Here is a 26,739-nt window from a genome sequence, read left to right on the forward strand (position 1 = left end):
TCCATCACCTGAGGAGACAAAGGAACTGAGTATTTTGAGGTCTGTGAAGTGTCCTGGCTAAAAAAACTGGTCAGTCATACTAGCAGAAAGACTGGTGAGAAACTTCTTTGAACAAAAGACTGTAGTTTGTTACATTAGATTCAAGTTTTAGAAGTATATTCTTACTTTTGTTTGTAACCATTTCTATCTTTATTCCTTATATTTGATAGCACTTCCACCTTTGTCCTTTTATTAATAAACTTACTTTACTACAAACTATCTTGGTGCTTTGATTGAAACAGAGTGTTTGTTAACCTCAGTTAATATAACAAGTTGCTGAGTACTGTCTCTTTAAAGGAACAATTAATTTGATAAGGTTTTATGACTATGACCATAAGAAGGAGCTTCAGAAAGACTTCTCTGAGGGACTCAGGGATTGGGGTTTCCAGATTGTTACCTGCTAGGCAAGGTTTGGACTAACAGTGTCCTGAAGAGTATGCTGGCACGAACTGCCAAACTGATGTGTCAGGGAGCTGAGACATAGCATAGCAATAGCAAAGCTCTCACTTGCTGAGGCTAAGAGGGGTGACCCAGTAACTCACAATTTGGGGAACCCCAGCAGGCTTTCACATATACCAAGTCTTCTAGACAATTAAAAGTAATTTCAAGCACAGCAGCCTCCCCTGAGCCTTCCTGCCTATGTTTTTGGGTTTTCATTCATGTTTTCTTACTTTTAAAAATGCTCTTCTCTCCTCTGTTGCAGTGTGTCTCTTCTCTCCTCTGTTGCGTGTGAAAGACTCACACAAACAGCAATTGGATGACTACCCAGGGGAAACAGTGAATGGGAGTATATACATAGTGCTGTCAAATGCACAAAGCAAACAAACAGAAAAAATAGAGAAAAAAATCCTTTTTCCTCTAGTCCTTCTTAGGTATTACTTGCAAGGACAGTAACAATTTCAGTCGGAAGTGTGAGCTAAAATAACTCTGATCATCTAAAAAAAAACACACCATGAAAATGCAATTTAGAATATACAATAATATTCAAAGGGAAACAAAACAGATTGCCAAGTTTTCTCATCAGCAACAAAAGGAGGTATTGCAAAGTCATTATCACTGCATAAGCAAGAAATGCAGCAAATGTCTCCCATTCAATTCATTATGGTCTAATTAAAGTTGCTATATTTCTGAATACAAAATGCACCTTGTATTTTATTTGATTTTACAAAGTACCTCAAAAGAAAATCTTTTGCTTAAGTAGAGTGACCAAGAAGAAAGACATGTTTCTTGTGAGCCAATAAAGGAAAAATTCATGATAAATTTCATTAGAATAAGTTTTGGAACTGTACAGCGGTTTTGTAGGTCATATCTAAGTCCTAAGGACAAGAAATCATGCTCAGACCAAAGAGCAAAAAGAGGCCCAAAAGGCCTTTATAACCAATAGTGCAGGTCATTGCAGCAGCCATCTTGTTCCTCTCCTACCCCGTCAGACAGGGAGAGCTCTATTTGAGAGCGTTGAGACACACCCTGCCATAACAGACTGACTTCATACAAATTTTTTTTTTCTGAAAAGGTGAGACTTTATCTACAAAATTAAAACCTCTGGATAGACACATGAGCAAGGTGGAGCAGCATGGAGGCAAGATGATGGCAAATGAAGATCAATATTGATAAATGCAAAGTAATGCACATTGCAGGGGAAAAACTGAACTACTCACATATCTTAACAAGGTTCTAAATTACCTGTATCAGCTCAAGAAAGGGACCTACAAGACAGCTCAAGGAAGACCTCTGCTCAGTGTGCAGCTGTGATCAAAAAAAGCAAACGAGGTTCAGATGCATAAGGAATGGGATGGAAAATAATATCAAAAAATGCCTTTTATGTAATTCAATGATGTGGCCTCATCTGGAGTAATACTACATGCAGAACTGGCTACCCCATCTCAAAAAGGATATTGCAGAACTAGAGGGGGTTCAGAGAAGAGAGATGAGAATGATCAAGGGCCTGGAAAAATTCCCATATGGAGAGAGATTGAAAAGATTGTGTTCTCATTTGCAGGGATGGGTCCATATATTCAGCAGTGATGGGTTCTTCAGTCGCCATATTACAGCAGGCAAAGTGAGATGTATTGATTGGCTAGTATGAGTCTCGAGAGAACTTTTCTGTCTAGTGAACAGCCCCTCCAGAATTCTCACCATTCCAAAGGTGCAGCAGGCTATGACTCAGGGCCTCAGTAGATTGACCACACCCTCATTAATTTTTTCTTATTTTTTCCTACAGTTTTTCCTCAGATCTCCACCTTCTTAGTGCAAAGGGTTACTTGCTTTTTAAGGACCCCCTGGGCATTTGCAGGGACTTTTATTGAGCTCTCCCCTCAAATTAGCCCCTGATAATGCCTGAAAAAGTAGGATGAGGACAGGATCTGTACCCCATGCTCAGCACCTTTGGCCGAGTGTATTAAAGGGGAAAAGTGTTCCTTTTGCTCCCAAAATCTCAGTGCTACTGTGGTTACAAAACAGGCCACCAAGCTATCCCACAGGACAGAGTAGTGGTGGCCACAGACAAGTGTGGGGCCCCAGTAAGGCAAAGTGTTGAAGCAAGATACAACAGCCCAATCCCTGGCCACTGATGTGAACTGGGCCGCATTGCCAGGTGTCACACCTCAGGAGGGTGAACCTCAGAGGTCCCAGGATCTCCAGTCAACAGAACTGGCACGTAGTAAAACACTGAGGCCCCAATCACTTTCCCTCCTCTCCTTCACCAACCAAGGCATCACAATGGGGCCAGTATGTTTCCAGGACTCTCCTGTCCCTGCCATTGGGATGCTGTGATCAGGACTCCCCTACCCGCCATTCCTCAGAGGTCCCAAGAACTGCTAGGGGCACAGAGTAATCAGTTTCCCACCTTTGCCTCCTCTTCCCTTATGGCTCCAAATCCTCACCCCGTCTCCTGGTAGTACTCCCTGTAAGTAGGCTCACGGTCACAAATGCAGACATAAAGCAAAGAAATCCTAGAAGATCCTCAGCAATTGCTGTTCCCTGCACAGTTTTTCAAGTCTGTTCTGTTGTGGTTCTTGGTATTTCCCGAGCATTCACCAAAAAAGAATTAAGAAGGGGATGAGGAGGAGGAGGAGAAGGTAAAAACTGACACTTACACTCGTATCCCAGCCACCCTGCTTAAGGCCATGAAGGCAGAATGGTAAACACAGCAAAGACGAAGTATCCAATCCAATTCTCCCCTTCCCCCCGAAAAAATGTTTAAAAAATTCTAGTGCCCATTAGTCAAAGGCATTCTTGGTTGCTTTACCCAAAATATGTGCAGCTTTGTCAACCCTTGTCAAGGACAATATCAACCCCAATGAAGGGGGCTTCCTATCCAAAGTTTTCACTGACAGAAGGGTGGAATCAGCTCACCACAGAGATAATGATGCAGTCTCAGCAGTACTTGGAGCCTCAGCAAAAGCCATTTTTTGCACCAGAGCATTCTTTGGTTCTACTGAATCCCCACTGTTTGACATTACCACAATGCTGAAAAGTGCCAAAGGGCTGGGATCTTCTTTAAAGAGAATTTCCATAAAACCTGCTCTAGTTTCAGATGCATCACTTGATGCTTTCAGGTCCTCCACCAGATCCATGGTGTCCAGCACAGTGGCAAGACAGCATCATGGCTAAGGGCAGAGATATTTCTGCAAGATGGGTTTTCAGTAGCAAACCCATACTCTTGAGACATCTTCTCAGGGAGCCAATCAAAAAAGCCACCTTCAAAGTACAGGACAAAAACAATGATGGTAATAAGAAAAATCAGTATAGAGTTTTTAAGCCATTTTTCTATTTTAGGCAGCCCTTCCAAGGTTATGGAGCTTCATATAGATGTAGTAGGAGAGACAACAGGGTCTCTAAAAATAGATGGGAGAAAACCAGGGTCGTTAAACCCAGAGGTGACTCATTCTCCAGGAATGCCCCTAAGAACAATCAGTGACAACCTCTCTCTCCTTCCAACATACCTGGGGTGGAGGGAAGGGCACTTGTCTCTTTTTGTTCCTACCTGGTTTGTGACCATCACAGATGAACGGTTGAGACACAATTTCCAGCGGTTACATCATAGAATTCAAAAGGGCCCCCGACCCTCTGTCACAGAGTCTGGTCTATGCCCCAGCCTGTAACCAGTCTCCTGGGAGCAACCCCTTTAGTGTTCTGAGTCCCAAGGACCACACAGTTCCATAGAGGCACGCCTCCAAAACTTCAGCACCACCCAATCCTCCCTATGTAGCTTCCTGCAGTGAAAACCTGCCAAGCCAGACTCCTGGAGAGGCTTGTACTGTAGCCCTTTAGGGCACAATGCTTTCAGGGAATATCTACAGTGACACCACCGACCTTTTCAAAACAAGGTAACCATTTATTAGTCACATGGCACACAGAATCTGGATGTCCTGAGGCCCAACCCCCAAGCTGTAGTGAACCCTTTGTTCAGGCCCTGTGTGTCTCTCAGTCTGACCTCCTCAGTCAGTTTCCAGGTGAGAGAGCTCCCAGTTTTCTACAGAAGCCAACATTTTATCCCCCACTTTACACCTTCCAGTGCTTTATTCTTGAACTGGGACCTTTGCTCAGCTTCCCTGCCAAAAGATGGGGGAAATCCATCTGCCTCTGGGTCATTGGCTGCTAGATATCAATATCCTGGTGATTGGGTTTTCTATTATCTGTTTGGATTTTCCAATGATATGGGGTCCTACCAGATGACTGGAGGATATCAAATGTGATGCCAATTTTTTAAAAAGGCTCCAGAGGCGATCCTGGCAATTTCAGGCTGGTAAGCCTAACTTCAGTACGGGGAAAATTGGTTGAAACTATAGTAAAGAACAGAATTATCAGACACACAGATGAAAATTATTTGTTGGGGGAAGAGTCAACATGGTTTTTGTAAATGGAAATCATGTCTCACCAATCTACTAGAATTCTCTGAAGGGGTCAACAAACATGAAAATAAGGGTGATCCAGTGGATATAGTATACTTAGATTTTCAGAAAGTCTGTGACAAGGTCCCTGACCAAAGGCTTTTAAGCAAAGTAAGCTGTCATGGGATAAGAGGGAAGGTCCATCTCCTGGATCAGTTAAAAGATAGGAAACAAAGGGTAGGATAAATGGTTAGTTTTCAGAATAGAGAGGTAAATAGTGGTGTCCCCCAGGGGTGTATATTGGGACCAGTACTGTTCAGCATATTCATTAATGATCTGGAAAAAGAGGTAAAAAGTGAGCTGGCAACATTTGCAGATAACTATCTTGAGTAGTTTTGTATTAAGTCCAAAACAGACTGTAAAGAGTTACAAAAGGATCTCACAAAACTGGGTGCCTGGGCAACAAAATGGCAAATGAAATTCAATGTTGATAAAGGCAAAGTAATGCACATTGGAAAACATAATCCAAACTATATATATATAATGATGGGGTCTAAATTAGCTGTTACCATTCAAGAAAGATCTTGGAGTCATTGTGGATAGTTCTCAGAAAACATCCACTTAGTGCACAGCGGCAGTCAAAAAAGCTAACAGAATGTTGGGAATCATTAGGAAAGGGATAGATAAACAAGACAGAAAATATCATATTGCCTCTATCTAAATCTATGATATGTCCACATTTTTAATACTGCATGCAAGTCTGGTCACTCCATCTCAAAAAACATATATTGGACTTGGAAAAGGTTCAGAGAAGGACAACAAAAATGATTAGAGATATGGAACAGTTTCCATATGAGGAGAGATTAATAAGACTGGGACTTTTCATCTTAGAAAAGAGACAAGTAAGGGGGGATATGATAGAGGCATATAAAATCATGACTGGTATGAAGAAAGTAAATAAGGAAGTGTTATTTACTCCTTTTCATAACACAAGAACTAAGGGTCACCCAATTAAATTAACAGGCAGCAAGTTTAAAACAAACAAAGAGAAGTATTTTTTCACACAACACACAACCAACCTGTGGAACTCTTTGCCAGAGAATGTTGTGAAGGCCAAGACTATAACAGGGTTCAAAAAGGAACTAGGTAAGTTCATGAAGGATAGGTCCATCAGTGGCTATTAGGATGGGCAGGGATGGTCTCCCTAGCTTCTGTTTGTCAGAAGCTGGGAATTGGTGTCAGGGGATGGATCACTTGATGATTACCTGTTCTGTTCATTCCTTCTGCAGCACCTGGCATTGGCTACTGTTGGAAGATAGGATATTGGTCTAGATTGACCTTTGGTCTGACCCAGTATGGCCGTTCTTATGTTCAGTACTTTTGTCTGGCTCAGACAGTGAGGTGACACATACACATACCTATGACCATGTCTACACTAGCACTTATGTCAGCAAAACTTGTCACTCAGGAGTGTGAAAAAAAACCACACACCCTGAATGACATAAATTTTGCCAGCATAAGTGCTCATGTACACAGTACTGCCACTCATTGAGCTGATTGTATTATGTCAACAGGACAGCTCTCTCCTGTCGGCATTATGCAGCTACACAAGCTCTCTTATAGTGGCACAGCTGTATCAGTACAGCTCTGCTGCTGTAAGCCTGTAAGTGTAGAGATGGCCTAAGTCTCTTAGCCTGCCTTGAGAACAAATTTAGAGTTTTTTCCCCCCTCACTGGGTAGCTAAGCAAAATATAGGAGGACTCATAGGCATCATAAAAATATTACAGAAAATTCCCACTTTGTCACACTCCCCTCCCTCAACCCATCCAAGAAGAAAATTATGCTCAGGCAAATCTATCAAAGTCTTCAAATCAGGGCAACAGAATGTGTTCTAGACCAGGACTGATATCGGGCTGAGGGCTTATAATCCATACTGTTCCCGTTTCCAAAGAAATCTGGGGAGAAGAGGGGAGGAAGGTAATTTGCAGGCACAGAAGCTGGAGCTTGATGAAGAGAGTTGCTTATCAGAAGAGGGCTAGATTAGAAAATAGGAGCACTTAAACAATTTGCTTTGTTTGTTTGATATTTTGGTTTCATACTGTGGTTTCATAAAGCTCCCCACAAGAGGTACTCCCCACTCTGCAGATGTATGGTCCTTAGCCAAGTTAGACTCTCACTAATGTGTGTAATGATTGTTAGCCACACATGCATTGATATATTAAAATAACAATAAAAAAGAATGACCAGAAGAAAAATCTAATATTGGGCAGTCTAATAAAATTAACCTTTTAAATAGATCTGTATAGAATTGATGAATCCGCCCTGGCTTATGCTAGTCCTCAGTAATTATGGGTTTCCCATGGATTTATAAGTCACAAAGGAGTCCAGTCATAAGTGAAAAGGAGCAGAGGAACTCTCTACTCTACAACCAAAGGTGAAATCAAGTAAATCCTCAAGCAATATTATTGTGAGCAACATTATCCATTGTCTCAGGTACCGTACCAAGAGAACATCTATTGGCATTTGAATTCTGTTGGACATTGTAAATATATGAAGCAATAGCTATTTCTCCCTTTGGACAGTGGCACTTCTGTTTCTGTGCCATTGCTGTCTGAGGGCAGATCTACACTACAGCCGGGATCGACGCTCTGATTTAGTGGTTGATTTAGCAGATCTAGTAAAGACCCGCCAAATCGACTGCAAATCACTCTCCAGTCAACCCCTGTACTGTACAGCCGACGAGAAGAGTAAGGTAAGTCGACGGGAGATTTTCTCCCATCGACCCCCCATGGTATAGACCCTGCAGTAACTCAACCTCAGGTACGTCAACTCAAGCTACGTTGTTCATGTAGCCGGAGTTGCATAGCGTAGGTCGACTTACCGCGATAGTGTAGACGTAGCCTGAGTAATCTCAAAAGATTATTAAGGAGAGGCAGTGGGATCCTGGCAGATAGAGAACTGGACTTAGACGCAGGAGACTCTAGTGTAGGCATTTCTGCTGTCTGTCTGTGTGACCTTGGGCATGTCACTTCAATTCCTTGCGTCTCCGCGTTCTGTGCCTTGGGGTATATGCTGTCATGACTCTGCGTTCTGTGCCTAAAAGTCATACTGCAGTGCCAAGAAGCTCACTATGGACAGGTGTTCCCCTGTCATATGTAAGGTATATGTCTGACAAAGCCTTCTTCCACGAGATGGATGCTGTTACTTAGGACATGGTGGAGGGAAGTCTACAGAGATGAACAGGTATGTTTTTCCCCTAGAAGCTTTTGGCAGAGGTCCTGTGCAGTCAACATGGGCAAATTCCCAAGCGTACTGTGGAGATATCAGGACCAAATTCCCACAAGTTTCTATTGACTAGGTTTTAATATCTACCCCATCAGAGATGACTTCACACATTGGATAACATCCTCTCATCCAGACCTGTGAGTCTCGATTTGACATATCTCAGCGATTTCTAGATGACTAGGTAATATATAATTATGTAAGTGCAGTAATCATATTGTAGCATGTATGTGACCATACATAATGGAGGAGCTCTTCAAACTCTAGGAGCAGCCTTTCCCACAGGGGAGGCAAATCCCATCTCTGGCCTAGAAGATACAGACAGATGTGTGTTAAGGGAGGGTCATGGAGATTTCCTTCCTCCCAAGCCCCCATCCTCAGAAGAGCAGTGTCATTCACTTCAATGTCTCATTCACTTCAGTGGGACTACTCACTTAAGGATTCACATGGTGAAATACCTGAACTGGAAGGGTAGAGAATTCTGCAGCATTATTCCACTGTAAAACAACTTCGTTAGTATACGTAAGATATTAAATATGGAATAGCTTAAAAACACTTTAATTCAGGTTTTTTTTTTCAAATAAGAAACAAGCCCCACCCCTCCTTTGAAATAACTGATCAGCACAAGACCTTAACTCTGGCTTTTCAGCTGTCACATGCCACCTAGGCTACAGCATGCTTCAGTCAAATCAAAAATTGTAACAAGCCTTTAACTTTACTGACAGGCATGCCAAAGTGTCACACAATGTTGCAGACCCAGCTCACATTTTTATAAACTATTCACATATAAGTGAATTCTCTAACGTGGTGTTTAGAGATAGAAATTGTCTTCATTTCTTTTAACTAATAGATGAATAACTAGCACTGAATTATACCAAGGCTACCTTTAAGAGTGAAGAGTATTATCAACAGTATCTCTCACAGCCTACATACAGCAGATGGATTTCTGTAAATAATCCATTCTTTGGATTATGCATCCACAGTCCTGGATACAAATTATACCCATGGCGACCCTGAGTGCTGAATTTTGCATTTGTGAAATGTGTAATCCACAGGTTGAGATAAAGTTCAGAAAGCTCTCTGTCATCTATCTATGCATCTGAAGAGGATCATCTGCATTGTTTATTCTAGCAAGTGCTAGGAACATATTGCGCTGGTGAAATGGGCCATGGGATGCTACTTTGATGTAGAATTATAGTTTACTGGGCTAAGTCCTCCTAACACGTCTGTTCAGACTGTCACTTTCTTGAGTAAGTGGTAAGGCAGAACTCCCACTGACTTGAATGGGTGCAGGATAAGTCTCAAGAACAGCAGGGGAACATGCACAAATGTAAGGTGAGTTCTAGAAACAGCAGCTCACAATCCTCTTACTGAGAGCAGAGATGTTTATGAAACTGAACCTAAAAATTAAGTTAGAACCTTTTCAGCAGCACTTGAATGGGCAAAATCAAGACCTGGTGTAAGTGGCAGGATTGCCACTTATCTAGGTTTTCCCACGATCATCACTTTTTCAAGGTAGCTGTCCTTGGAAATCTGTAAGGGTGTCAGTAGACTCTGTAAGATGTCCAGTTGAATGGACTCAGGATCATTGTGGCTGTCCCTTTTTTGGTACCCCGGAGATGGCAACCCTAGCAAGTGGCCATAAATCCCATAAAAATCTGGGCTAAATTCTGCATGAGACTGTAAACTCTTTGGGGTAGGGCTTTCATTTATTACATTTGTACAGCACCTAACACAATGATACCTTCACCTGATTGGCCTCTAGCTACTATTGCAATATAAATGGTAAACAGCAACTTAACTGGCGATGTAAGTTATACATCAAATTAGATTGGTCAGAAAGCTGATGAGGATAATAATGGGAGTAGGTTGCAAAGTATAGCTCACACACTTTGTGGGTTGAAGTGGATGAACAGGAACTACAGCTAACAGGAAGGTGTGAAATAAAGCAGGCCTCTCCCATACCCTCTTTTGATCCTTCCTAGTAGTTGCTTTTCCTGCTACATCCTTTTTCATTGGCTTGGCACCTAAATTACACTCATTTTGCACACCTCTTTGCCCTGGTCTACACTGGGGAGGGTAGGAGGGAATCGATCTCAGTTATGCAACTTCAGCTATGTGAATAACGTAGCTGAAGTTGACATACTTAGATCGACTTACTGTGGTGTCTTCTCTGTGGTGAGTCGACTGATGCCGCTCCCTTGTCAACTCTGCCTGTGCCTCTTGCCGAGCTGGAGTACAGGAGTTGATGGGAGAGCGCTCCGGGGGTGTGTGTCAATTTATCGTGTCTAGACTAGATGTGATAAATCGATCCCCGCTGGATCGATCGCTACCCGCCGATCTGGATACCCTTAGGCTCAGTCCCCAGCCCTAGCTCCAGCTGCTTGGCAGCATGCCAGTGAAAGGGCATTATCTTAAACTTTAGGAGCCTAATCCTGCTCCCCCTGAAGTCAGTGGAAGATTTGCCACGTTAGTGGGTGCAGATTGGGCCCTAACTTTTCTATAGCGTGGATTGTTGTGCACAAATGCCCAGTGCTGCTGGAACTAGGGGTGCTGGTGCACCCCATGACTTGAAGTAGTAATAACAAACACCAAATACATGGCTTCCCTGGTTTCCGTCATCAGCACCCCTACCATAAAAATTGTTCAAGTATGCCTGCAAATGCCCCCAATGGTTGGCTAATTTAAAAAATATAACCTTTAAACATCTTGGAAATACAGGGGTGATACCATCCATTAAGTTGCTTTTGATTCACACAGTAAAATGACTGTAGAGATTTATACTGAACTGATGAGTCACTGACATAAATCGAAAATACTAAAATATCCTCTTTGGTGTGCAGAAAGTACAGCAATCATCTGCGGAGCAGGAAAACGTGTGTTATTTTCTTCTTCCATTACAGGATTTTGTAAATCAGCTATATGGACATCTGCATTTAGAGAGATACAACCTTAGGAGTTTATAAATGGTCACAACCCACTACCCCATACTACATACTCATTCAGGGGCAGACAGTGAAATCCCTACTCACACTGGAGATCTTGAGTAGTCCCACTGAATTATTCATGTGAGTAACTGCTCAACAATGTGACTACGTATTTCATATTGTGGCTCTGAATGAGGTTTATTTTCACCCTGCTTCCTCTCTTGCTTTTGGTCTGCACTGTCATTTGATTGTTCTGTCATTTCTATATTAGATATCTTGAAGTCTTTCCTGAGTCAAATAATTTGCAAATCAAATCTAAAAAATGCTCACTGGGCCTTCTCCAATAACATTTGTCATGTCATTAATTTTAATGCAGTATCTGCAGTTTCATAATACACTAAATATTATCAGCTTATGTTCTGGGGAACATTAGCCTTTCAACATGTTTGTCTTGAATAATTTTCCCCACTATATTTTGCAGTTCATCTTCAATTAATATTCTTTCCCTAACCTTACATTTTTAATATTAAGCATGCCAACTTCTCCAAGATGACATGGATTTTAAAATGGCTATAGAAAGCTCATAGGAAGTCAAATTTATTTCTATTTTTAATGTGGCATAGCTTTTAGAATCAAACTGATCAACTTGTAATGGAGCTTTAGAGTTTTACATAGTTTTTTATTAAAAGGGGCATCAATGCAATGAATGTAAGTATGAAAGTAAAATCATAGACAAAAATATTGGACAGGAAACATTGTCCTGACACATTTCTAGCTTTGGTTTCATAAGCAAAATTAATAAAACATATATTTAATTGAAATATTGTTTATATGTATCAGATGCACATATATTTATGAACTCTGTTGTAACATAATCACAGCACAGATTTAGGTTTTCTGAAAGAAATAAGAGTTTGACTTAGAATAAGCTGCACATATCAAAGGTTATTTTACTGTCACTATATTTTTTTTCTTTTGTCAGCCTCCTTCGAGCAAATGCCCAAAGTATGGTGGCATATAAGGGTACCACAGGATTCGGGTTTTCTTCATCTAATAGTGTTTCTTTGATTATATATAATTACCACAACCTCCAAACTGAGATGCAATATTCTTATTGCATATGTACTGCAGATACAACTAGTAATTAATTTACTGTATACCACACTTTAATCAATTTTTTTTTTCCACAAAGCCCACAAACAGTAACCCATGTCAGCCAAATGCCCTCTGCGCCTCAACCTTATATAACTGGAGAAAAGCAAGGGGTGGGGCCATGACTGGAGAGGAGAGAGAGAAAAGAAAAATAGTAACAGTCTTAAGTTTATGTCACAGTTCAGGGTAACTGCACCTGTATTCCCACTTTATGGTCCACCAAGGGCACCCACTCTTAGGTTTTGATGCAGGGTTTAGGCTCATTTTCTTTCAGAAAATTTTAAAGAAAACTGGAGAAATTGCATTCAGAGGTTGTGTGAGGTAGCTCTTGGTTCCTTATTGTTTTTAATCAAGCAGTGTAAAATAAGAAAGACAAACTAGTCCTTTAAATATCTTACAAAAAACACATGTAATTAACCCTGGGAAGGATTAGTAGCTGTGTTAGTGGGACTGTGGGCCCAGGCATGGGCCACCTGTCCTACTGTGTCATCCCTGAACCCGGCCCTCATTTAATATAAAATGAAAAAGAAATTGGAAATAGGAGAGAAGAAAGCAAAAGTGAGCCCAATCTTCTATAGATAACATCTGAAAGAAACGTTTAGGCCAGCCTGTGACTGCCTTTCTGTGGATGAGTGGGAAGGAGTGCAAGGAGCCATGCTCTTGCATATCCTCCTACCCCACTGGTTAGGGCTAGTCAGAATTGCAGGCCCTGACCCATGCTTGCCCCACCACCACTAGCCCACAGAAGAGGCTGAGTACAATGGGGAAGAACAGGCTGCACCATAAAGAGAGACTGAAGAGACTGGGACTGTTTGTTTCCTCTGAAATGTAAAGGAGGAGGGTAGGACATGCTAAAGGTTTAAAGAATAGCGAATGGGTACATAGAAGGTGAACTGGGAACTTCTATTCACTCTCTTCTAATACAAGACCAAGGGGGCATTCAATGAAAGAGAAAGGTGGCAAATGTAAAGCTTATGGAAGGAAATACTATTTCACACCATTAACCAGTGGAACCCACTGCCAAAAGATATCATTGAAGCCAAGAGCTTAGCAGTATTTAGAAAAGGGCTGTACACTCAGATGGATAACAAGAGCATATAGAGTTATAACAGTAAGGAGTAAAAACCAACAAAACCCCAAGAGCATCCTTTACACTCATGCTTTATGGCATATACCAACCTCTAACTAATAGAGGTTAAGAAGACAGTTTCTTTGTGAGCAGGTTATCCCATCAAACCATCTGCAGTGTTCTTCCACCTTACTCTGAAACAGCCAGTACAGACCGCCACTGTCAGAAAGGATACTGAATTGGATGGACCATTGGGTCTGATCCAGTCCAGCAACCTGTAAATTCCTTAATACAGAAGCACTTTCTACTTCTTTAAAGTTTTCTATTTACTCTCTGCTGTCTCTATTTCATCTCATCTCCTCGGTTCATCTTGTAATTTTCCCTTCTCTTTCTTCCCATTCCATTATCTTTTTTCTTATTTCTTTCAAGGAATAGAAGGGGACTTCAGAAACCTTTGCATTCTGATGGACAGAACTTTTCAAATTGCCTGTTTATAAGTTTAGATTTTAAGGCCACATTATGATACTTTACTTTGACCTCCTGCATAACACAAGCCATAATATTTCACCAAGTATTTCCTGCATCAAGCCCACATCTTGTGCTTGAACCAGAGCATATCTTTTAACAAGACATCCAGTCTTGATTTAAAGACTTCAAGCGATGGAGAATCCACAACATCCCTTAGCAAGTTGTTACAATGTTTAATTAACCTCACTGTTAAAAATTACACCTTATTTCCAGTCAGAATTTATATCGTTTCAGCTTCTAGGCATTGGATCATGTTATGCCTTTGTCTGCAGATTAAAGAGTGGTCTACTATCAGAAATCTTGTCCCCCGGTAGGTACTTACAGGCTCTGATCAACTCACCTCCTAACCTTCCCTTGGATAAATTAATACACTGAGCTTCTTAAGTTTCTCACTGTAAGGCAGGTATGAATGATTCTCATAGTTCTTTTCTAAATTCTTTCCAACATCCTTTTAAAAATACGGATGCTAGAATTGGACACAGTATTCCAGTAATGGCTATACACAAAAGTAAGAATCTCTCTCTACTTCTACTTGATATTTCCCTACTTATACATCCAAGGATTGAATTGGCTTTTTTAGACTACTCCATAACACTAGAAGCTCATGGTCAGTTGGTTATCCACCCTGATCACTACTTCCTAAATACAGTACACATCTTGTGTGTGAAATCTATATTCTTAATTCCTAGATGTATGACCTTACATTTTGCTGTATTAAAATGCACGTACTTACTAAGCTATCCAAAATGTTGCTGTAGAACTCACGTGTCATTATTTATCACTCCACCAATTTGTGTGTCATCTGTAATGATTTTTTCTTCTAGATCACTAGTAAAGATATTGAACAACATCGGGCCAAGATCAGATGCATGCAGAACCCCTTTAGATGATGATTCCTTATTTACAATTGCTTTTTGAGATCCATGACAGTTTTTATTCCTTTGGAATTTATATAAATACATACATGTTGCCATATGATTATGTTAAAGGAGGCACATGAAAGTCATGCCTCATATACTTGGAGCAAAAGGTGGTGAGGTTTGTGATGGTCTTTAGTTCCTGTGAGAGTTCATTCCAGTATCTTGGGCTAGCCCCTGAGAAAGCTTTGTCTCCTTCATGATTGTCCTACATCTTTCCAAACATAGAACCAAAATATTTATCAAACACTTCTGTCTTCTGCATCATCATTGACAATTTTAACGTCTCAACCTAGTAACAGATATTATTTAGTAGTAGTAATAATAGTAGTATTGCTTTTATGGCAACACCTAGGGACCCAGTCAGAGACCAGGATCCCAGTCTAGTAAGCACTGTATAAACATAATACAGTCTCTGCCCAGAGGAACTTGCAATCTAATTATAAATCAAAAGACAAAAATGGATACGACAAACAGATGGCAGGGAGGGGGGCCACAATGACAAAGCCTATACCATTGCTACGTACCTAGTGCACCAGAGGTATTTACAAAAATCATTCCTATTCTTAATTTTACTGGCCATTGATCTTTCATTGATCTATTTAGCTTCCCTTATCAATTGTCTGCATTCATATCTTCTAATTAACAGCCATTGTTATCAACTTCCCCTTCTCACCCATATTTAAAATTATATACTTGCTGTTTTTACTTCCTTTCATAAGCAGAATGTTTTTAAATCTTATTTATAATATCCATATCCCATCTTGTAAGATAATATTTGAGTATTTGCATTGTAAATCTCTATAACTGTGTATCGCTAGATAGAAGACAAGCATTGACTAGTGTGAAATATTAGTCTTCAACAGGTGTTAGGTCCTGCCTGACAAAGAAGGCCTATTGACACCAGACAAACTAATGTGGAACATCAGAAGACAAGAGACTTCTTGATTGCTTTCCATCCCCTTCCCCCCATGAGAAGGAGAGTGTAAATGAAGTCCCCTCATTAGGTGAGTTTGGAACTCAAAGCAGAAGGGGGGGAAGGAAATAAAACCCCCTAACAAGGAGGAATTGAATCATTATGCTGCTTGGACTCTGAGGGGTAAAGATAACTGAGCACAAGCAAAAGATCCCAGTGCTTAGCCTGTGTTGGTGCAAAAGACATATAGATAGGGCCTTACCAAATTCACGGTCCATTTTGGTCAATTTCACAGTCAGGATTTTAAAAGTTGTAAATTTAATGATTTCAGCTATTTAAATCTGAAATTTTATGAAGTTGTGGGGGAGGGTCGCAAGGTTATTTTAGGGGAGGTTTGCAGTACTGCTACCTTTACTTCTGTGCTGCTGCTGGCAGTGGCACTGCCTTCAGAGCTGGGCAGCTGGAGAGTGGCGGCTGCTGGCCAGGAGTCCAGCTCTGAAGGCAGAGCTGTCGCCAGCAGCAGTGGAGAAGTAAGGATGACATGGTATGGTATTGTCACCCTTTCTTCGCTGCTGGTGGAGTACTGCCTTCAGAGCTGGTTGTCTGGCCAACAGCTGCCACTCTCTGGCCGCCCAGCTCTGAAGTCAGCACAGAAGTAAGGATGGCAATACGGCAACCCCCCTACAATAACCCTGTGACCCCCTCTGCAACTCCATTTTGGGTCAGGACCCCCATTTGAGAAACTGATCTCCTCCCTGAAATCTTAATAGTATAGGGTAAAAGCACACAAAGACCAGATTTCATGGTCTGTGATGCATTTTGCATGGCTACCATTTTGGTAGGACCCTACATATAGAGCTTACTTATCATAGAAAATTCTATTACTTTTTAAAACTTAACGCTGGAACTCATTTGTGTTATATGTGAACCTGTTTTAACCTTGTGAATAGCTCTCTATTTCCTTTTCCGTATAATAAATGTGTAGATAGTTTCCTATAGAATTGGCTACAAACATTGTCTTTGATGTGAGATCTAAAGTGTAGTTGAGCTGGGGTAAGTAACTAGTCCTTTGGGACTGGGAGTAACCTGAATATTGCTGTGATCTTTGGTGTAAGAGTATCTGTCTATCACAAAAATAGATCTATGTGCATGGCAAGAGATTGGAGTACCCAGGGGGACTGGCTGTAACTCCATGTTTAAGGCTATTCTAGTGCCTGTGGAGTTTACACTTGATAATTGGTTTGTGAAATCTAAATAGAACTCACAACCAGTTTGGGCTTTGTACTCTGGTTCTTAACAGAGTGCCCTAAGGTTGGTACCCATGCTCTTGAGCCACTGCAGGACAGCTTGTACCAACACTTATGGCTAGTTTGTCTTGCATAAGCTAGTGTGATAAGACATGTTACACAAAGACTGGAAAATTTTAGTCCCAGCTGCAAGAACTGAATCCTCTTGGTGATATCAAGTACCTCTTTCACATAGCGGTCTCCTATTTTCCAGCAATTCAGGTTGCCGCTAGCACACTGGAAAAAGACTAGTCATGTGCCTCCTTCATTCTACCTATATTTGCAGTGTCAGCTGCAGTGAAGGATAACTGAGGAAAGTTTATGGCTGAGTAAAAATCTGGTGATAACTAACAGACGTTTTCTTCGGTGATGACCCAAATCAGTCAATTGACCACTTCCTGAAACTAAGTTCCTAATTAGCAAGGAAGTGTACATGAGCATTTTAAAGATTGTCACAGACTTAGTGTGTGTGTGTGTCTGTGTGCCTTGTAACAGGATCCAGTCAAGATTACTGAAAAGTAGCTTTTGAACTGAAGTTACTATTGTTAACTAGGATTATAGAACACTGTACATGTCTACCCTAGTTAATAGTTTCACGTTGCCTGTCACGTTCTAGGTATATAGAGACATAAAATAAGACCAGGTGTGCACGCTTTTTGAACTGCATTCAGTCGGTCATAAATGTAAGAGTTTATTTTAGGTAGTTAGAAGTGTTAGTCAGATCCAGTGGCTAATATCATTCCTTGAGAAATAGGTTAAAAGGGTTGACTACTATAGATCTATTGGGAATGAGACCTTGGTGAATTGGAATGTAAGTAATTGACCAAAAAAAATCATTTTTTTTTTTTAAGATCTAGCTTTGATTGAGTTTCTTCTGTTGCATTAGCAATACTGGAGTTGATAAACAATTGGCACAAGTGAGCCCTATTCCGAGGGACTCAGTCAAATACTCTACACAAGGTCACCTTTCCAAGATAGCAATTGAGTATGTTATTTTTTTGTTGTGGTTGTGTAGTTTGACTCTGAAAATCTAAGTGGTTGTATCAACCAATTTTTCAATTTACATAGCCAAATCATAGTCCAATGATTTGCCTTCTTATATCCTATTTATTTGCTATTAAAGATATTTAACGAACTCTATAAAACTAATCTGAACTATGAAGTCCTTTTTTTTTTAAGTTAAGCAATCAAAATAATAAAAAAAACTAAGAAAGGTGATAAGTGTAATCAGTTAAACAGCTGCTTAACCAAGGTTTGTTTTATACCCTGCCTTTCTTACACAGAGTGAGGCATCACCTCATTCTAACAAGATTGTTTTTCCAGACATGCATAAGATAGCTATTTCTATAACAATGCAGAAGTTATCACCAGGGATTTCCCTACACCCTCCCCAGTTTTGTAAACTAGTTACATGCAGTGTTGCCAATTTAGCGATTGTTTGGAAATTTGAATTGAAATTGAAACATGAATACACACTTTAAAAGCATATAAAGTATGATAAAATACGCGTATCTGAAAAAGTATAATAAATTTGAAAAGTACGAACATAGCCTAGCTTCCTTATACATCTGTTGTTTTTTATGACAATGTCAGTGCATTCATTTTGGTGATGTTGGCCAACTTCATAATTTCAAATTATGATTTGTAAGCAAAGTCTAAATGAGCTCTCCCTGACAGCTAGTGATGAGTTGGGGGCTGAGGGAAAAGGCTTCAGGACCAGATTGTATTTACATTCACACCTAATCTACCTAGGTATCCAGCAAATAGAGCTGTGTTGCCGAAGTGGTAGATTTTGTCTACGGTTGGGTTACAAATCACTTGAATGTGGTGGTGGGCGGGAATGAAATGTTGTTGTTCTTATTGTACGAGTAAAGGGCAGTAGAACTGTACTTAGCCTGTGCTGATTGAGGGTATCAAGAGAGAGGGTGGGGACAGCTGTTTTGCTTGATGGTCTGCCTGAGCAGGTGCCTTTTTGCCCCCCCACCTGGGAGGTGAACTCATGTGAAAGCACCTCTGAACTCTGAATCTCCACTGACCAAGGACAACACCGGTAAGCGTTAGTGAGGCTGTTAAGAATGCTGGAGACACAACACAGTTCATGCGAGCAAACATGGCTGTGGCATCATACTTTCTATTTAAGCAAGAGATAACATTGGCCTCCAGTTTGTAGCATGTGGTAAGTGCATTGTCACATGTTTATCTTGAAGTTGAACACTGGTCCCGAACAAGACCAGCAAATGCTCACTATCTTTCTGCAAGAAACTCAACTGACTGGCTAGAAGCATGTGGTGAAACAGTGAAAGACTTAACAGTTGAAAAAGTGAAAAAAAACTTTCTTACCACATTCAAAAAATTTGCATACATGGCTGATTAATGCACCGATGCAAATAGCCATCAAGTATTAAGTCATTGTGTATGTTATCTTGATGTCAGTGGTAGGCCAGTAGATGCATTTTTAGATGTTTAAGTTATAAAAGACACATTGTTTGCATCTGTGACAACCCACATCTCAGGATACATCTACACTACCCGCTGGATCGGCAGATAGCGATCGATCTATCGAGGATCAATTTATCGCGTGTAGTGTAGATGCGATAAATCAATCCCTGATCACTCTCCCGTTGACTGCTGAACTCCAGCTCGGCGAGAGGCAGAAGCAAGTCGATGGGGGAGCCACGGAAATCGACCCCGTGCCGAGAGGACGCAAGGTAGGTTGAACTAAGATATGTCGACTTCAGCTACACTATTCTCATAGCTGAAGTTGCGTATCTTAGGTCGATTTCTGGCCCCCCCCACTGTAGACCAGGCCTCAGAAGAGTTAAATACTTGTCAATTGGACCCCAAACAGATGGATGCTTGTGCATTTGATGGAGCTGCAAACTTCTCTGGAAGACATGGTGGAGTACAAGCTTTTCTCTGAGCAAAGCGTAACTCTAATCTCTTCTATACAAACTGCAGAGGCCATCTACTCCAACTAGCATTAGTACAAGCTGCAGACTCTTCAAAAGACATTAAAAAAGCTATACATTTAATGTCTTCATTATATTCTTTTTTCAGCAAGAGTCCAACAAGACTGAATATCTTGGAAAATATAGAAGATACACTGGGACTGAAGTTCAAATTAGTCCAACCTGGGAAAACCCTCTGGCTTTCTCATGAGCAATTCTTGGCTGTTGTCTTAAAATTACTCCAGCCATTATTACTGGCTTTGGAAAGTATCTACCAAGATGGAATGGATTTAAGTAGTGAGGCTGGTGGATTACTTTTGCTACTACGTTCAGAGAAGACTATTGCCATTCTCTCTCTTGTAAGTCTACTGTTGAAACCACTTGGGTCATTAAACAATACCATCCAGGCACCTGCTACAACAGTAGTAGATCTTTGTCCAGCAATAGAAGTTACATTTGGCTCAATCAGAGAGCTATCCATTGGAAATGTACTGGAAGAAGCAAAGACTTTAGTCCAGAAGTTGACTAATGAAGTTGACTCACTCCTTAAGTGAAGACAAGAAGTGTTTGTTAAGACAACTGAAAAAAGTACACAGACTTGATTCTTAAAAATCTACAACAGCAACTACTAGACTCTACTCAACCGTTACATAGCTTTTACAGATCCTTGTCCTATAAAACACTGACAGTTGAGTGGAGTGAGGCAATGGGGCTACCATGTGCTCAGAACAGAATAGAGAATTTGAACACAGAGTGGAATATCATACGATGAATGAATGACTATTTGACTTCAACGTCTTTTTTATCATCACTAGTGGCTTGACCCAATCTTTATGCTGTTTCCTGGGATGAAAGAAATAGGAAGTCATCTCTTGCTACTCCCAGTCACAACAGCTACTGTTGAGCATTCTTTTTCATCATTGAATAGAATTTTGTGGTCTGAAAGAAGTCACCTTCTGCCTGATCAGGTGAATGAACTGATGAGCCTATCAACTGAAGGAATGGAAGTACCGGACACACAAGAAGCCACCAAAGATCAATGCATTGCATTCAAGAAGTTTATTAACAGAGTTGTGCAAAATTATAACAAGAAACTAAGAAGGATATAGATGTAGTGCTTCATAGAAGGCTTGAGTAGTCAACTTTAATTTGTGTGATGATTTTAAAACATGAATTAAATCTAATAAAATGGTCATGAAACATTTTTCAGTTTTTACTATGGTGCCATACAGCCCACCTTCACCCTTATGGTCTCACCCCTCATCAGCCCTGACAACCCCCTGTAAATTCAGTCCCCCCCTTTCAATTCCTGGGGAAAACACTGGCTACCACTATTTTATTTATCTAGGTTGTGCTCCAACAAAGCACCTAAGCACATGCTTAAGTGCTTTGCTAGACAGAAACCTTTTTATTTACTAACTTATCTGAAGTACTCATCATGATAGTTCAAGTACATTCCAACTCTGATGAATCTCTCCTCACAGCATGCATGTGAAGTGGAGAATTATTCTTCTCATTTTACACATGGGAAACTGAGACAGAGAGATTAAGGGCCTGATCCAACACCCACTGAAATCAATGAAAAGGCTCCCACTGACTTCAGTGGACATTGGACCAGGCCTTAAAGCAGATGCAACAGTGGCTGTAAAGCAGCTCCAGTGTAGCTTAGGAGAAGATGGATCCCACCCACAAAAGTGCCAGGATCTGTCCCAGCAAAGATTAGATCAAAACTGTCAGCTAAAATGGGAGCCAGCATTTAGTTTTTTGTCAAAATAAACTTTCACTAAGACTAATAGAAATGTTTTCATATTTCTTTTTAAAATTGCAACCAAAACAATTGTTAAACTAACATCATCCTGCTGTGTCTGCTGCTAAAACACTGCAGCACTAGGACCTGAAAGAGAAATCAACTTCAATGTAAAATGCAAAATGTAAAACCAGCATAAAGAGCAAAAAGTATGTTGGATTTTATAACTCTCATCTTAATAATGTAAGATGTTAATTGTTAACTAGATAAGGCAATGTGTTGATTTGAAATACATAGATTTAAAAAAACAACAAACAAAACATCACTATCTGTGCCTGTTTATAATAAGCCTGAAAAGTACTCAAATTTGGTGGCAAAGTTCCCAACATTAGGGCAAATTTTTCTTTAACTTCCAGAGTTGGAAGACATTTAGGCCTGGTCTACACAGGGAGGGGGAAGGGGAGGATCGACCTAAGATACGCAACTTCAGCTACGAGAGTAGCGTAGCTGAAGTCGACGTATCTTAGTTCAACTTACCTTGTGTCCTCACAGCGTGAGGTCGATTGCCACAGCTCCCCTGTCGACTTTGCTTTCACCTCTCACCGAGCTGGAGTTCAGCAGTCGACGGGAGAGCAATCGGGGATCAATTTATCACGTCTACACTACAAGTGATAAAATCGATCCCCAATAGATTGATCGCTACCCGCCGATCCGGGTAAACATTTGCCTACAGTCACCATAGACTAGGAAGTAACTGCAGTATTACATGTATTGTCATGTAACTTGGCCAATATCTACCTTTTAATAGCAACCACTGTAGATTTGCAATTACTTAGTTTTTGCACTCACTTTTGTATTAATAAATGTAGATTTTGAAAAGGGGCTGCAAGCTTAAAATTAGGTGGTACAAGTGGAGGAGCTGGTTTGATAATTAGGCCTACTATGAATTATCAAGGAGATCCACTGGGTTTGTTTCATAAAAATTATAATAAAAAAGGCAACATCTTACTGGCTCAAGAAAAGCTTTTTCAATATGTAAGAAGGACCCAACTTTGATTAATGGATTTTAATAGTGTTCAAGTTAATACAGGAGCTCAGATTTTGTTTTGCTGAATAAAAAAACCCAAAAAACTCAAAGGTAAAAAGTGGTAAAAAGTGGTAAAAGCTGTATCTCATTCAACTGTGGGCCAAATCTCTGAATTCAATGTCAGTTTTGCTTGAGTGAGGCAAAATGTAATTAACAGGTTATTCTGCAGAGACACATGCACCAATGTAAATGGGAAAAAATTAAAAATCAGTGCTATTCCAGTATCCCCAGGAGTTTTTTTTCTCATTTCCTTTTTGGCCTCATGAGTTTAATTTAATTATGTTTTCCAGTATATATGAAAATGCCAGTGCCTGATCAAGAGCAGTTTGCTGTTCATATTTTGAAAAAAACCCATCTCTTTACCAAAACATCTTACAAAAATATTGTGACTCTTGGAAGAAGTAGCTGTCTTTTATGGATTAACTGCTGCAATTTCATTACATTCTTTAAAAGAAGGTAAATTATTATAATCTTGTAAATGAGGATTGTGGATTGACAGACTCACTGTCTGACAGCAAAGGTGTCACTTAACCTTTTGTGAGTCAGTTTGGGCTGAGGCCGACCTCTGTGTGTGCACCATGTACCCACAAAATCTGTGCTTGCATCTGAATACTTGCATCTCTAGCTACCCAATTTGTGCCTACTTAATATTTTTAGTTAGTCCTCACGTCTATGAAGTAGGTAAGAAATAATTACCCACATTTTACAGCTAGGACAATTGAGTCTCAGACATGCTAAAAGGCTAGAACTTTCTAAAGAGGTGCCTAATATTGGGTACCTCAAATTTGGATGCCTGACAAAAATGTTTGTAGGGGCAGATTTTCAAAAGAGCTGAGCACCTACGAATTCAGGTGAAGTCAGTTGGAGCTGTGGGTGGCTAGAATCTCCAAATTCACACCCATGTTGGGCAACCAACATTGAGCCACACAGCAAGTCAGTAACAGAACTTGCATTTGCCTGACACTGACTTAATCCACTGGACCACAGTGCCTCGTAGGCAAATCACTTCGTCCCTGTGTCTTTCTGTTTCTTTGTACACACCTCACAATGTCTTATCAGTAAAATGGAATGAATACTCATCTAACAACCTACCCACCCCATGGCTCTCTTTCTTAATGAAAAGAGAGCTCTTTTGTTGACTTAAGTAGATGTGTGAGAAAAATAATTCACTTCAAAAGAGACATGTAGACCAGATGTCAGACCAGTCATTGTAGGAAATCCAATCTAAGGCATAAAATGGCTGCCAGTTATGCCCCAAGAAGCATATGATTACCACCACCATATAGGTGGTGTGTGTGTGTGTCTGTGTGTGTATATATGCATATATACAGGTATGTATGCCTTATTTATATATATGCCACACTTTACCCATCTGTAAAGCGAATACAGTAATGTATACCCATCTGAGTGGTGGAAAGGTGTTCTGTGGTTTAATCAATGTGTGTAAAGCACTACAAAAATAAATATATACAATTGATACAGAGAGGGAAAAATGTCAAAAGCAGTCATTGTAGTAGCTGAGTGCTGTACACAGATATGAATGTAATGGTAGTGCTCGTATTTTTTATACACACACAATAGGAGAAATAGATATTAGGATTTAGGAGGATTCATGTAGTATTTCAAGTTAATACTTTTATAGTATGAAAGATGTGTTGTTTACAAAGATGTATGAAAGGTGTTGTACGCAACAACTTAAATCAGTACACTTAAAGGGGCGAATAGGTCAAACCAAGGTTAATTGCATTTCTTGACATTTCAGAGAAAATATGAGTTCTTCATGTAGTAAAAGCATGAAGGAGCAGCTGGCAGTACTTGCAGAAGAGCATAGAGCAGAGAAGAAACAATCAATATACAAGCACAATGGGAAAAACTACCCTTTAAGCCTAATTAGTAAGGCATTGTGAAAGAGGGGGAATTATATCATTGTAAGCACAACATTAGCTCAGTAATGATGGAAGTAACCCAACTGTTTCCTCTGTATGTGATTCTCTCTCCCTTTTTATACCACATTCTCTTGAGAAATTAAAGGAAAGGGAACAAAAACAGAAAAAGCCTCATTAATGGCTTTCAAAGTACTTTAAAATTCAAAAGCTCAACACGCAAAAGTACATATAATTAAAAATGATTAAACATATTTAAAAGATTTTCTCATATTAAACAATCAATCCTCTGCACACTTCTTAGAAAACATGGATACAAAAGTAGATTTGCAATGTAAGCCTGAGCTCGCGGTGGGGTAGGGTGGGGGGCGGGGAGGGAAGAAGGAGTGGGGGAAGAGACCAGAAAAAAACCAAAAAACTAGAGGAGATATGAAAACAGCTGTGAAAAATTCTGTTTGTGACTAACAGCATCATGCACTTTTGATGGGCTAACAAAATAAAAAGTGTGTAATACTGAATTAAGAAAAGTCCACAACCAGCTGGAATTCTATTCTATACAGATTTCTATACAGTACTACTACGATGGTATTGTGTGTGTAAACTATATGCACCTCTGAACTTCCTAGGTTTCTTTTTGTTTTCCTCAACTCCAGATTTAGCCCCCCTAGCCTGCCAAAACATACATAAATGCTTAAATTTATGCCCATGACTGATCCCATTGAAGTAAATGGGACTATTCCCGCATGTGAAGTTAAGCATATCCTTGCAAAATCAGGAAAGGCAAAAAGTATTATACTTACAGGACCCTACTCACACAAGTAAAACTGATCATTGGAACTATTCACATGAGTAAATCTATCTAATTTTGTGCAGCATCGAGCTGAAATGGATTTGATACTTGTAAAATAACCACTAGGCCTCTTTTTTGTGATATAAAAAATATATATATATATATACACACCTTAAAAGAACACAGATACTTGTTAAGGACCAGATCTGGCATTTCCTGTGCTCCCAGAACTTCCTTAGACTTCAAGGAGTGCAAGCAAGTTCAGGCATGATGTGATCCCTGCAAAGAAATTTCTGGCTGAAATTAGCTTAGTAGAGTTCTTATTGGTTTAGCTTGATAAGGAGGAGGATCCCTTCTGACTCATCTGGAAGAACCCTTCTGTTGCCCCTAACTTCTCATTCCTTGTAGTATGGTCAGCAAAAACAAAAAGCAGTCAGGAGAAAGCAGTTATTTGACTTCTTAGGATACACACTGGGATTGTAAGGTTGAAAAGAGAATGAATTAAGGCAGAAAAATCCTTGGGAGAGGAGGTAGAAACTAAAATGAGAGGATGGAAGACTGAGCCAATAGAGTGTATGTCGCTCAGGGGTGTGTGAATTTTCACACCTCTGAACAGCATAGTTAAGACAGTGTAGACAGTGCTAGGTCAATGGAAGAATTTTTGCCTCTCAGAGAAGCGGATTACCTATGCCGATGGGAGAATCCCTTCCATCAGCATAGATTGTGTCTATACTGAAGTGCTACAGCCGTGCAACTGCAGCGGTGTGGCTGTGCCACTGTAGCATTAAGTGTAGACAAGCCTTAGTCTCTCCGCACTTCAGTTTCCTATCTATAAAGTGGGGATATAGCACTTCCCTATCTCAAGGGTGAGGTGAGAATAAATACATTAAAGATTGTAAGGTGCTCCATAAATATGTACAGCATTTTACAACACATAGTAAGACACTGTCGCCATCTCAAAGAGCTTACAGACATCACAAGATAATGCCCCAAATAAATGCACAGTGAAAACTCTTACTGTACATATTGACAGTTTTGATATTCCTGGGGTAAGAATGTAATTCAGAATGCTGACCTATTTTACACATATCTTTATCTTAATTACATTTTCCAGAATCACTGTCACAATTACAATTTATCACTAAAAGGTTAAAAACATAAACCTATGCATAACTCCCTTTTGAGAATTTCTCTTTTTTTAAAATCAGATCATGCTGTGTTCAAAGCAGGGCCGGCTCCAGGGGTTTTGCTGCTCCAAGCAGCCAAATTATATATATATATATATCGCGATCTGCGGCAATTCAGCGGGAGGTCCTTCGCTCCGACCAGGAGCGAG

At 40.2% G+C, this 26,739-nt stretch overlaps 1 protein-coding gene across 13 annotated transcripts in view; it reads right to left on the bottom strand.

The window, feature by feature from the left end:
- SV2C (synaptic vesicle glycoprotein 2C) overlaps positions 1 to 26,739 on the bottom strand; it is a 312,143-nt gene that overhangs the window by 196,171 nt on the left and 89,233 nt on the right. The window contains exon 5 of one of the 13 annotated variants that reach the window (XM_045021375.1): positions 25,575 to 25,682. The exons of the other annotated variants lie outside the window; for them this stretch is intronic. The gene's annotated coding sequence lies outside the window, so the exon portion shown is untranslated. The remainder of the gene's footprint in view (positions 1 to 25,574; positions 25,683 to 26,739) is intronic. 13 annotated transcript variants of the gene reach the window in all.

This window comes from Mauremys mutica, chromosome 6, assembly GCF_020497125.1.
Source record: "Mauremys mutica isolate MM-2020 ecotype Southern chromosome 6, ASM2049712v1, whole genome shotgun sequence".
Lineage (NCBI taxonomy): Eukaryota > Metazoa > Chordata > Testudines > Geoemydidae > Mauremys > Mauremys mutica.